The 14,426-nt window shown below is 43.4% G+C and overlaps 1 protein-coding gene across 1 annotated transcript in view; it reads left to right on the forward strand.

Annotated features, from left to right (window-relative positions):
• The window catches only part of KIAA1328 (KIAA1328 ortholog), a 118,426-nt gene that overhangs the window by 58,873 nt on the left and 45,127 nt on the right, over positions 1-14,426 (forward strand). The gene's annotated exons all lie outside the window — the stretch shown is intronic.

A 14,426-nucleotide genomic window follows, 5' to 3' on the forward strand; every position in this document is an offset into this window, starting at 1 on the left:
GATGAATGGGTCTCATGTTGTGGGTTCTCTGCCAAGATCTCGCTTATTTTTTAAGCATCTTGCTTTGATGTTAAATATTTCTCTCAGATCAAAATCTGCACCAAATTACACTATGTGAACTTGCCCTTAGTCCAGACAGTGTAAGGCCTCGTTCACAACTGTGTTGGTATTCCGTCCGGGGGAGTCTGCATGGGGACCCCCCGAATGGAATATTGAACGCAACTGGAAGCGATGTGCCAGTGAAAGCACACAGACCCCATAGACTATAATGGGGTCCATGTGCTTCCCGCCAGATCTCCGCAGGGATCATGCGGACAGGAAAGTAGTTCACAATCTACTTTCCTGTCCGCATGATTCATGTGGGTAGTGCACGACCAGCACATGGACCCCATTATAGTTTTTGGGGTCTGTGTTCTTTTACTGTACAGCGCTTGCAGTTGCGTTCCATATTCTGTTCGGAGGGTCCCCATGCAGACTCCCCTGGACTGAATACCAACGCAGATGTGAACGAAGGGTAAAGATGCTTCCAATATATCATGGTGGCTGATGCTGAATGAAACACCTTGCAAGCTATGTTTGACACTATTGTCTAACTTTACACCAACTATTGGTGGTCTTGGAGGACATTCGTGCTACTGTTGTGAAAGTCTATTGCTCTTATCCGTCATGGGTTGAGAACAGATTTTAACAGCGATAGTGGCGGACACAAATGGAGCCTCCTCTTTTACCATTGACTTTAATGTATTCAACGTGGCGGAAGCAGGCCTTCTTCCATCTGTAAAGCTTATCTAACATCGTTCCATACATTATAGCAGTTGTGCTTCGTTTTGTAATGGGACTGAGCTGCAAATAGGCCACGCGGCTGATGAACGTGAGGTCACATGGCATGGGAAGCAGAAGCTTCAAACATCTGATAAACATTGGTGGACAGCCCCTCTGATACTGATGACCTCTCCGAAGTCTCTCTAAATTCCTTTAAGGCCCCAGGCAGACAGAGGCATGAGCTGACATTGGGCCTAAGGCACACAGCTAAATTCTGACGGACCAGAACAATGGACACCCTGATGCAGGTATGAAGCTATCATAATAAATGTGGCTCCTTGCAGGTACTCCATTAACTCATTTCTTTATATTCTAATGTCATATAATACAGCCGGCTGCCTACCGTGTTCTGTTGTATGAACTCCCCAGCTTATCAATGCCTAGAGTAGGAAAACACAGCTGGATTTCCCAGGAGGCGGGACCGAGTCACTGAGCATGTGCGACCACCAGCACTAAGACACATTAGGTGGACATTGAGACTGAGTCATAAGAAAAGCAGGGAAATTAATTAGCACTTTATATCAATATCTAGACACAGTATCATAAAAAAAAAAAAAAAATATCTAAATTATTTCCGAAATATCTGTTGACAGTTGTCATGAAATAAAAGTGTGACAACCTGCCCCGACTAAGCAATTTTGTTTGGGGTAAGAAGGGTGGGTTTACACTATCCTAGTTTAATGTCCATTGCTGTCATCTGTCATGGGGTGAAAGCAACGGACATTAAATGACAGATGGGGCCCCCTCCATTTGGTGTACGCTTGTGTTCACCCTTGTGTAATATGTATGAGGGATGCTTTCTTCCATCTTGTTTATTACTTTACTGATGGAAGAAAGTTCTTTTAGCAAAAGTAAACATGGCGGAAGATCGTATGTGTCACACTTTTACATTATAGTCAATGGGAATGGACACAGATGGATGGGGCTCCATTACTCTTCTACCGTCCATGTCAGACAGACGACCAAAATGGACTGTAATAATAGTAGAGTGAACATAACATTAAAAGGATTCTCTCATTGGATACCCTTTTTTTCTGACTAACTCGTAGGAATAGCCTTAAGAAAGGCTATTCTTCTCCTACCTTTAGATGTCTTCTCCGTGCCGCCGTTTGGTAGATATCCCGGTTTTCTTCGGTATGCAAATGAGTTCTCTTGCAGCACTGGGGGCGGGCCCCAGCCTTCAAACAGCACTGGGGGCGTCCCTAATGCTGCGAGAGAACTCTCTCCAGCGCTGCTTCCCTCTTCTTTTGGAACGGCCTCTCCCTGTATTGTTTCAATCTTCTAGGCCTTGGGCAGAGCCGACTGCGCATGCCACACGGCCACAAGAAAATGGCTGCTTACACAGTAAAGTAATATATATATACATACACACGCGCACGCACGCACGCACGCTCTCTCTCACACACACACACACACACACACGCTTACTCTTGCCAAAACTAATCTACAAATCTAATTGGACATAGATAAAACCTGACAAAAGACGAGAGTGACCCGTAACAAACCTCATCAGAATAGGTTATTGGACAGATCTGGATCTGGCCACAAAAATGTGTGTTTTTTCCTGATCTATACATAGAAAATGCCGCCCTGTGACAATAAAACACAAGATCAACAACAAGCTCATGAGACAAAAGCCACGGAGGAGGCAAAGGCTTCATCCAGATAGTAAAGAGTCTACATCTCCCGTCCTTCCTCCTCCGCTGGCTGCATCCTCCCTAACAAACCAAGCATCTCCGAGGAAAGTGTAAATGTTCCTACTTCAATCTCATTTTAATGACACACTCGAGCCCGGGCCCCGAAATGTCATCCTCTGTATTGTAAAACCTTTACAAAGTTGAATAAAGCTTACACATAAGAGCAATCAGCGCTGATGGCGGCAGCCGGCGAAATATCAGTCTCCGAGAATAAATTTTAGATGAATCCGCTCTCCAGACGATTAGAATTTTAAATGTTTTTTAAAAATGTGACATCTTCATAACGCCGAGTACAGGCGGAGAGCGGGAGGAAAAGTAAAACCTACACGGTGGCGTCTTCTGCTACCTCTTCGCCATCTATCCTCTATTTAGCCGTCTGTCTGACAATCGCCACCTTACTGATCTCTAAACAAAGTTCCATTTTAATAATTTACAGCACTCGTGACCTATTAACAGAAAACAGCCTAAAAGCTCTGAACTGGAGCAGACGTGTTTCTCCGAGGGGCTTTTGCTCTATGGTTAAATACCTCACGTATGGTGTGGGGGGGGGGGGGGCTGAATATACCTGAACATTTGGAAAACTGCAATGTTACGTTCCCCTAGAGCTATGGTGGCGATACGCGACGATATGTCTGCTGCTACTCTCCTTCTGTCCTTATTCTAGGGCTCTAGTGTTTTTCAAAAATTTTATTATTTTGTATTTATTTTTACGCCATTTTTACTACTTGTTTGTAAAAATTATAGGGGAAAAGGAGTAAAATGGAGGAGTGCAAACATCGCCTCAGTTACGGCTCCGCTCCACTGTTGCATCGTAACACTTTTTGGCCAACTTTTCAAGCGGACAGCAAAACCCGACATGTCAGGTTCTGCTGTCGGCTTGAAAAGTTGGACATCTTCGGACAGTTAAGGACACCCACAGACAGTAAAAGAACGCACCCCATGTCCATTTAAATCAATGAAAAATGTCAGACACAGCTAGTGTCCGATGCTAATGTCCGCACAAGATTTTGAACGGACATTAGCAGCGGACACTAGCTGTCGGACATAGACGGTAGTGTGAACGCCCCCTTAAGAGAAAATCGCTTTGCTACAAAAAGGATTCCAAACAGTTATAGAGAGGATACCTGAATCCGTCTTTTTAGACTGTCAGTCAATGGGAGTCTGTGCAAAAAAAAAAAAAAAGTGTTTCTTTTCTCCCCTGCTTCATTCTGAGCATGTGTAGAGGGGAAAAATGGATTGCAAAACGGATATAAACAGATCACTATCCGTTTGTAATCCGCTTTCCATAAACCTCAATGTGAAAAAAACAAAAAACAAGCAAAACTGGTTGTTGTCCATCCAGTATCCTTAATTTTCGAACAGAGAAAAAGTCCTGCAAGGTCGACATTTTTTCTCCACTCGAAAACGGGGATACCAGATACATATATATATATACACACACACTCACCGGCCACTTTATTAGGTACACCATGCTAGTAACGGGTTGGACCCTCTTTTGCCTTCAGAACGGCCTCAATTCTTCATGGCATAGATTCAACAAGGTGCTGGAAGCATTCCTCAGAGATTTTGGTCCATATTGACATGATGGCATCACACAGTTGCCGCAGATTTGTCGGCTGCACATCCATGATGCGAATCTCCCGTTCCACCACATCCCAAAGATGCTCCTCTATTGGATTGAGATCTGGTGACTGTGGAGGCCATTGGAGTACAGTGAACTCATTGTCATGTTCAAGAAACCAGTCTGAGATGATTCCAGCTTTATGACATGGCGCATTATCCTGCTGAAAGTAGCCATCAGATGTTGGGTACATTGTGGTCATAAAGGGATGGACATGGTCAGCAACAATACTCAGGTAGGCTTTGGCGTTGCAACGATGCTCATACCATCCGAATGTCGCAGCAGAAATCGAGACTCATCAGACCAGGCAACATTTTTCCAATCTTCAATTGTCCAATTTCGATGAGCTTGTGCAAATTGTAGCCTCAGTTTCCTGTTCTTAGCTGAAAGGAGTGGCACCCGGTGTGGTCTTCTGCTGCTGAAGCCCATCTGCCTCAAAGTTCGACGTACTGTGCGTTCAGAGATGCTCTTCTGGCTACCTTGGTTGTAACGGGTGGCTATTTGAGTCACTGTTGCCTTTCTATCAGCTCGAACCAGTCTGGCCATTCTCCTCTGACCTCTGGCATCAACAACGCATTTCCGCCCACAGAACTGCCGCTCACTGGATGTTTTTTCTTTTTCGGACCATTCTCTGTAAACCCTAGAGATGGTTGTGCGTGAAAATCCCAGTAGATCAGCAGTTTCTGAAATACTCAGACCAGCCCTTCTGGCACCAACAACCATGCCACGTTCAAAGGCACTCAAATCACCTTTCTTCCCCATACTGATGCTCGGTTTGAACTGCAGGAGATTGTCTTGACCATGTCTACATGCCTAAATGCACTGAGTTGCCGCCATGTGATTGGCTGATTAGAAATTAAGTGTTAACGAGCAGTTGGACAGGTGTACCTAATAAAGTGGCCGGTGAGTGTATATATGTGTCTTACATGTGTCAAGCTACTCCATTCAATGTCTATGAGACATTGTACTTGGCTATCTCCGGCTGTCCCATTGAGATACAATAAAGCAGCAGCATACAAGCGTGACCCCGATCTTCTACACAATTTATGTTAAAGGGAGCGCCCTCTATAGGTTTGCTTGACTGAAAATCTGTCTTCCTAATTACATCATGGAAGATAGACTTGCACATTCTCAGTGAGCGCCCTCTATTGGGCTGCATACTTGAGGCACTGGCTTCCTAATTACATCATGGAAGTCAGATTTGCATATTCTTCCCATGTTCCTTTGCACAGTGGAGCGCTCATGGCTTAATAAAACTCCATACACCGAAATGGTGGTCCCTCCCTATGGAGTGACAATATCTCCTCAACCCTGAATTTTTGATGTCCTGATCTATTCTTACTATGACCTACAATTTTCACTGTGGCCCTAAGCCTAATAGTAGATTGACACTTGCCACTTCTGTAGAGGTCGTGTTTGCAGCAGTCACCTCACTTACATCACAAAGAACGTTACACCTCTATAGATAACACCACTGACCCATGATTACATACACCACTAGATGTCACCGCTCATCTCCTCCCCCTCCCTGCACAGGACACATCTATAACACTCTCCTGTAGACCCCAATAGTCTATTGCTGCCTATAGCCGATGCTGTGCTGTAAAGCATAGCTCAAAATGCTGTTAACTGAGCAGAATAGGAGAAACTCAGGCCAGATGGCTGACCCATAATCATGTGCAGAAAATAGAATAAAAAAAAAATCTTCAATCAGAAAATAAAGCAATTTTCTGGTTAAAAAAATAAATGGTGATACATTCCCATTAACATCAGTACTAAATAAAACCATACTTAAGTGCAAATAAGTCCCTCGTCTCCCCCACCGTCTCACTTCCTTCTTATGACCGGATACAGGGCATATGTCCTAAAGGATCGGCAAATTAAAAAAAAAAAAAAAATTAACAAAAATCTATAGACTCAGCGCAACGTTAAGAATCCAAACAATTCATCTGTCAAGAAATGATAGGAGGTCGTTCCATGGAGTAAATGCTGCGGCGCCCAGGCCAGGTGGCGTTCTCCGCTGTCAGCAGCTCTGTCTGTATGAAGTCGGCAGCCACGGGGCCGATGATTACTTTTAATGAGCGCCTGTGCCAGTCTCACACCCCTTGTGGTTGCCATGAGTCATAGCCACTGGCTGCGGCAGTAACTGCTTTGTTGCTGTCGGCGGAGAACAATAATTCTTCATTTGTGTAATGTCCCTGCATTGGGATGGAAGATGGCATAATGTGTGCGCTTAGTCACTCCGTGGTAGAGAATAGGCCCCAGGGGCCGCTGATGGAGGCATTAGCCAAAGTAACAAGATTCAGCTTTTCTGTTTCAGTCCACTAGCTTTCATGTTCTTGATTTTTGAGTTGGCTTATGGCAAATTGAGATGTGTGTATTTATTGTTTTAATGCACCACTACTACCCCCGTCTTCACTACGACACTCATATGCTTCAGTAAGGCGTATGTAAGGGGTTTTATTCAATAGCCAAGTGTCATGTATTTTATTTTAGTATGAAGTCGTTTTATGGAACGGACACTGACCACCGGTATGTTGTATAGTGGCTGTGCTTGGTATTGCAGCTCAGCCCAATTTATTTGATTGGGGCTGAGCTGCAGCACGGCTATGTGACCAATGGGTGAGATGTCACTCCTGAGTAGTGGTAGTAGTAGTAGTACCAGTAGTAGTAGTAATACCGGTAGTAGTAGTAGTAGTAATACCAGTAGTAGTAGTACCAGTAGTAGTAGTAGTACCAGTAGTAGTAGTAATACCAGTAGTAGTAGTAATACCAGTAGTAGTAGTAGTAGTAGTAGTACCAGTAGTAATAGTAGTATTAGTGCCAGTAGTAGTAGTAATACCAGTAGTAGTTGTAATACCAGTAGTAGTAATACCAGTAGTAGTAGTACCAGTAGTAGTAGTACCAGTAGTAGTAGTAATACCAGTAGTAGTAGTAGTAGTACCAGTAGTAATAGTAGTATTAGTGCCAGTAGTAGTAGTAGTTGTTGTTTCCCTCAAGAACAGTGACCTATGGATAAATCATCAATATCCTAGTCCTTGACAATCCCTACGATGGTGATGGTGCAGGCTGTACGTTCAGGGATGGCATGTGTTAATGCTCCTGGCACTATTAGGGTGCATTCACAGGGAGGACAATGGCGCTGAATTTGGTGTGGAATTTCAGCGCTGGAAAAAAAGCCTCCCAGTGTGAATGAACCCTAGTTGAAAGAATTTTTTTTTTTTTGTAGATTGTGAACCCCATATAGGGATTAGAATGTAGATTTTTCCCTATCAGTATGTCTTTTGTAGAATGGGAGGAAATCCACGCAAACACGGGGAGAACATACAAACTCCTTGCAGAGTTGAACATACAAACTCCCCCCCCCCCCCCCCCCTTATAGAAGGAAATTTTAACACGTTGGAAATTAAATTTGACCTCTGCTTCTGCAGTCGGGTGCAAGACGTCCCATAAGGTGGCCCAGGGATGAGACCAAATGGGCACCAGTGGCAGACAGCGGAGCATTGGGGAAGGAAGGGTCTACATCTTTATTTATTTTTATTAAAATCCCATGGCCTCCCACAAGTAATCGATCCATTTCCTGGAAAACCTGTTTTTGTAGGGGTTTTCAGTACCCAAATTGATATTTTCTAATGATGACCCATCCACAGTGGTAAGGGTCTGACACATGGACCCCGCACTGATCATCTATTACAGCATCCTCCAATGACTGGAAGCTGTTATATATAGCGAGTGCAGCAATAAGAATGGCTGTTACTGAAATAGGCGCTGATCTGTGCAGGGTCTGGGTGTTGGACGCTAAGGGTCCATTCACACACACACAAGACCAAAAAGACGGCTCCCATTGAAATCAGTTCTTTTTTCCGGGAGCAGTTTGTTCTGGCTCCCAGAAAAAGAAGCGAGATGCTCATTCTTTCAGGCGGATTCGCCTCACAACATCCACCTGAAGACACTCCCTCCTCCTGACTAGGCTCATTCATTTGGACCTAATCCGGAGCGGAGTGCACGTCTGGATGCCGGTGCACTGAACTGGCATCCAGTCGCAGCTACCCATATTTTGGTCCGGAACCTGAGGCGGCCTCAGGTTCTGGACCAAAAAACCCCGCATGAACTTACCCTTAGGGTCTACATGCCTAGATCAGTGCTCCTAGGAGCTGAAGCTCCGCCTCTAGTGCACATACTGCCTCATTTGCATAAGACTTCAAAATTGTTTCTTTCCAAATCTTCCTACACTACTATTACTGTAATGTGCTCTGTAATACAGAAGTGTCTTGGGGCAGGTGCCTGACTTCCTTTAATGTCCCTTGATCGCATCCTATGATGAATGAGAACAACAGACTGTACGAGGCCTTACATAAAACCCAGCCTAGATGACGGCAGAGCAGAAGGGGCTGATGTGCGCAGCCTGAGTTCTGCTCTTGTCGGCATGTCTCACCTTCACTCCCCGTCACGAATGCTCCCGGGAGCTGTAAGTGAAGTGCATCCCATTTACATTATTGCTTGATGAGAGCTTTTCTATCACTTTAATTACTTATAGGAGTCGCCAGCCCAACAAATACTTTAATTATTTGATTTTGACCCTGAGATGTTGCGGCAGGAAACTTATCTGTATTTCCAGGGAGCTGCAATTTATCATGAGCCGTATAATGACTTTTAATAGATGCAGGAGGATTATAATTACTGGGTGTCCAGCTGTGATCACTCCGCACCGCCATCACTTTCCCCCGTCCCTCCAGAGCCGCCTCGGCCACGTGAAATGAAAGGCGGGTTCCCCCTCCTCCTTTCCCCCTCTAATCGGCTGTCGGAAAGTTATACCTCGAGGACAAAACTTTTACACGAGATAAGAATTAGAATATATAATGGGCGCAGCCCTGGTTTTCAGTCGTCAACGCCATATACCGCTATATAATTCCTGAGCGCTCATCTACATGCAGTTTATTATACCAAGTACAATCCGTGGCTGAAGAAGGTCAAACTGTATGATCCAAACACTACTGGATTGTAAAAAAAAATTAAAAAAAATTAAATGTTATTTCACTGCCACGCTTCTGAGTTGTATATTCAGTATATGACTTCAATTCTACTGAAACGTTCAGCTAAATTTCTGACTAGCCTGACATGGTGCGCTCCTCATAGTCCTTCCTGGTCAGCCGACATAACAGATGGGATCAGGGGGTCAGTATCAACCGCACACCTTTGTCAAGTTCTCTCTGAATAGTTGAAGGGATGCCGTAGGCTTACTTAGGCCGGGTTCACACGGGGTATTTTGGTCCGGAACCTGAGGCGGAGGCTGCTCCGGTAGCTGCGACTGGATGACCCGGCATCCAGTCGCTCACTCCGCTCCGGATTAGGCCCAAATTAACGGACCTAGTCGGGAGGAGGGAGTGTCTTCAGGCGGATTCGAGAAGCGACTCGGCCTGAAGAATGATCATGTCCATTCTTTTTTCCGGAAGCCAAAACAAACGGCTCCCAGAAAAAAGACCTGATCAGCCCCCATTGATACGGCCTCAAAATCCTGCCCAAAATACCCCGTATGAACCCAGCCTTAGACTACCAGTTCCCTAATAAAGACCTCTTACCTATCAGGGCTGCACTACGTTATTCCTATTGGGTCTTTCAATGATGGCCGGTAATGGATTGGAATGCTTTCCCTAGTAGAGAAAAAAACAAAAACATAAGTTTAAGTAAAAAATTAAAAAAGGTTTCCATTAAAACATTTTTGATTTGAATAAACTTGACCAAATAAAGGAAAATGGTTTATGCTGCAGTCCTGCATAAAGTACGCAGCAAGAAGTTTCCATGGACTTAATTGACGCGGTACGATTTAAAAAAACGCAATGTCGCTGATATTTTTCTGGAACGTTTGGATGGGATTAGCCAGAATCCCATCCACTTTGCAGGTCATATAAAACACAGTGGCGTTTATGCTACATGGGATTTTGGCCCTTAAGGCTGAGACCCCGCTTTTTTGTTGAGGTTTTCATTTTTGTAAGCCAAAGGCTGGACCTGGAAGGAGAATTATAAGGGTATGTTCACACAGATCGGCCGAACCGGCCTCAAAGAACGCCTCCTATGCATTTCAATGGGATTCAGTAGCAGTTTTTTTTTTTTACCCATCTTCAGGCGGATTCTGCCTTGAAATTAATGGGAGGCAGAAAGGATGCAATGTGGTGTTTTTTTTTTTTTTGTTTTGTTTTGCAGTTTCTCATGCATTTTTGCAAAAACTGCATGAACAACAGTCAGCGTTTTTTTAAAGGGAAGTTTTCCCATACAGTGTTCTGGAGCGCAACAAAAAAAAAAAAAAACGCAGCAAAAACCACATCATGTAAAAAAAAACAAAAAAAAAAAAAACTGTTTCCTAATTCCTGAAGCTGAACTTTTTAGCCTGCAAAAAGACTCCATACCATTAGGGCTAGTTCACACGGGGCAAAATGGCGCAGATCAGCCGATCCGAACAGCACGCTCACATAGAAATGAATGGACGTAGCCGGCACGCGGGGGGTTAAGCGGCCGGCCGCCGTCAAAGCGGAAGTACCAGGTGCATCCATTCATTTCTATGGAGCGTGCTGTTTGGATCGGCTGATCCGAACAGTACTCGCTCATCTCTAAACATAACCTTTGTTCAGGCAGCAAAAACCAATGGGTGTCAAGGGGAGGCGGAAAAACCGCTAGCAGTTTTTGACGTGGTGTTGGTCGCGGTTTTTGCCACTAGCAGTTTTTTCAGTGTCCATAAACTGCTGGAGGAAAAAAAAACGCAAAACTAAAAACGCTCAAAAAAAAAAAAAAAAAGCTTCAAAAATACCATTTCCTAATTCCTGAAGCGAATTTTTTCCTGACCAAATTTCTTGACACCTAACTTCGTGTGAACTAGCCTGAACATCTTATGTATACCCCATAACTTTTGTAGCCATTCTTACAGCAAAATCTGCAAAAATAGAAAAAAAAAAGCGGCGTTCCGGCAACGAGGGGACTTGGCATAAATCGTCAAAAAAGGTTGTTATAGAGCGTTGCCACCTACCCGCACCAGGGGCACAGGAGCCGCCCGCCCGTGCCTATTACACAGATGTTTTGTCGCCTTCTGTCAGTACAGCAATGACTGGCGCTTGTCTGCCGCGGCGCCTAGGCGCAGATTTCATGCAAAGTTATTCGGCTTCCCTTCCTCGCCCCCCTTCCCTTTACTCCTCTCCTTTTTAAAAAGCTCCTTGCTAATAACCTTAATCATTTTATTTTGGATACGGGGAGCAGGAGCTGTGCACTGTTCCCGCAGGGACGCCTAAGAACTTATTAAAACATTGCAAGTGTTTTCCTTCTCGCTGTCTGTTCCAGCAGCAGCCTCGGAGCTTAAAGCCGAGCAGAGCAAACCCCCAGGGCCCATTAGCTTTAACTTGTTTACCGCACTGATATCTATATGTTAAACGACAGGAGAGTTCAAGTTATTGAATAATTTAAAATTCTGCTCTAATTGGTGTCATATGACCTGGAAAAGGCCATGGATGACGCCGCGAGCACGCTGCGAAACGCTCATGAATAATTCATCGGCGAGATCATTCATTTGCCGCCGTGTCTTGTTAAGAGACAGAAGTTTGTATGTAATAAAGGATAATGCAACACCTGTAAGTATTTAGTTCAGAAACTCGAAGGTAATCTACCTTGATGATCGCCTCGCGAAAGACGCCAGTGTGCACCACGTAATTATACCGGGGAGATTGCGGGCCATTTATACGGAGCGGGACGTTGGCACCGTTCATTGTGCAGCTGTTACAGAACATATTCCACTTCTCCGGGTTCTGCCCTTCATATTGCGAGGTAGACCGTACGGTATAACACGACCACGGGAGGGGTGAAACCACTGCCCCGAACAAATGTCTCAAGTCATCCAGGGTTATGCTGTGGCTTAGAGGAACTGGCACTTTACTAAAGGAAGGCCTTCTATTTAAGGATATGGGGAACCAAAGTCTCAAAGGAAATGCATTGCCAGAAAATAAGTTTTTATTTTATGTATTTTTTTTTTTAATTAAGTTTTATGGTAAACTTATTTTAAAAGAATTTTTAGTACAATTTTTTAAATTTGTTATATGTTAACATATGTTATCGGTGATCTATGTAATCTATGACCTACTGTTAAAATATAATACAATTAATATAAAAACATGATTTAAAGAATTTTTGGTGATTTTTTTTTTTAAATTTCCACGTTTTTATCTATATTTTAAAAAAACTCCTAAAAATCCTGCAGTCCAGACTCTAACCACTAAGCCGTATAATATGATGACACTTCCTGTTTTTTTTTGTAGAATTGTTACTACAGTCACCTCACTTTTATCAGTACATTTATGATCACAGCTATGATGTATATGTAGATAAGACACACAATCCACCAGTCACTATTGGTTATTTCACAACTTACCTTGTATACTCGAGTATAAGCCGACCCGAATATAAGCCGAGGCCCCTAATTTTACCACAAAAAACTGGGAAAACTGTAAGCCGAGGGGGGAATGCAGCAGCTACTGGAAAATTTCAAGAATTAAAATGGTCAGAGTTTTTGGGTGCAGTAGGTGTTGGGGAAGGGGAGGGGGTGTTTTGGTTGTCTGTCTGTCTGCCCCTTCCCTGAGCTTGAGGATTGGGTTCCCCCCCACACACACACACACTTGGAATTCAGTCTGGCTGAATATAGGGTATCTGCAGTGCTCTATTAACCCCTTCCTGACGGAACAGGAGCACTGCAGATCCCCTATATTCAGTAGACCGGGCACTGTCAGACACAGGGATTCCTAATGTGTATGTGTCACAGTCATTTTCTACTTTTATATGTATTCTAGGGAAAGGAGGGATTTAGAACATTTATTTACTTTATTTTTTTATTACATATTTTTTTTAAGCGTCTTTTTTTTTTTTCACTATTTTATCGGAGATTACTATTCGGCTGGTTATAGGACACCCCCCCCCCTCAAGAAAAAAACAAAAAAACCAAAAACTGTGCTAGAAAACTTATACTCGAGTATATACGGTATTTACTCCCCTCTCTGTTGAATGAACTCTGCACAGGTTACAGAGCAAGTCTAGAAAACTCCCCCCATAGAACTCAGTTTGGTTTGCTCCAGATCATTCTGTCTACGATCCTTGGTACCTCTACAGGAAAAAGGACAAACAGTTTTAGGTTTAGTGGCAAGAGTTTGTGAGATTCTTAGGTGCTTTTTTTTTTTTTTTTTTTTTTTTTTTTTAAATAAGTAAATGGAGGGTGGTGCCAGTAGTAGTAGTACCAGTAGTAATACCAGTACCAGTAGTAGTACCAGTAGTAGTATTATCAGTACCAGTAGTAGTACCAGTAGTAGTATTACCAATAGCAGTAGTAGTAATACCAGTAGTAGTACCAGTAGTAGTAGTAATACCAGTACCAGTAGTAGTATTACCAGTACCAGTAGTAATACCAGTACCAGTAGTAGTAATACCAGTACCAGTAGTAGTAAAACCAGTACCAGTAGTAGTAGTACCAGTACCAGAAGTAGTAGTACCATTAGTAGTAGTAGTAGTACCATTAGTAGTAGTATCAGTACCAGTAGTAGTACCAGTACCTTTTTAAAGGCTATCCAGGCATGTCTTGATTTCAAAACCACTGACACTAGTGATAGAATCCCTTGAAAGACACGGACACTTTTCTTTAGTGAAGTATATTGAAAAGTTTCTTCCCTTCTCCTGCGCTATGGATTTCTAGGTACTGTACACTATAGGCTTTAAGGGTATAGACGTACAGAAAGTCCACTACTAATGTCTCATCTAAATAACTTCTATGATGTTATAGGGGTGGTCAGTGACAGTGACCAGACCTTTTAGGTGTCAGACTGCTGCATATTGCTGTTTAGAAAACTGAATTATAACCCTTATACAAATGAGCTGTTCAGTGCACCCAGGGTGTCGCCATGTCTTCCAGAGCACCCATTTTTGGCTATGGTCAGTACACATCAGTATTTGTTAATCTAGGGGGAGCTCAATGCATTCTGATTTGAAGAGGTCAGTGCACAAACTGCATGCATTAAGCTCCTGTGCTCCCTCTAGTGGTGGCGGCAGTCAGTCAGAATTGCATCAGTTAAACTGTATGCAGAAAAATCACTACAAATTTCTGATATACTGTGCTTGCTGTCAGTGAATGCAGACTTTTTTCATCCTTTCATCCAGGTAAGTATAGGTGTTCAGCCTCCTAGGGGTATAGTTGATAGTGTTAATATTTACTGACAGCAAGCGGAGCTATGGAAATAATTCTTTGATTTGAAGATAAAGTTACTGTG

Source organism: Leptodactylus fuscus, chromosome 1, assembly GCF_031893055.1.
Source record: "Leptodactylus fuscus isolate aLepFus1 chromosome 1, aLepFus1.hap2, whole genome shotgun sequence".
Classification (NCBI taxonomy): domain Eukaryota; kingdom Metazoa; phylum Chordata; class Amphibia; order Anura; family Leptodactylidae; genus Leptodactylus; species Leptodactylus fuscus.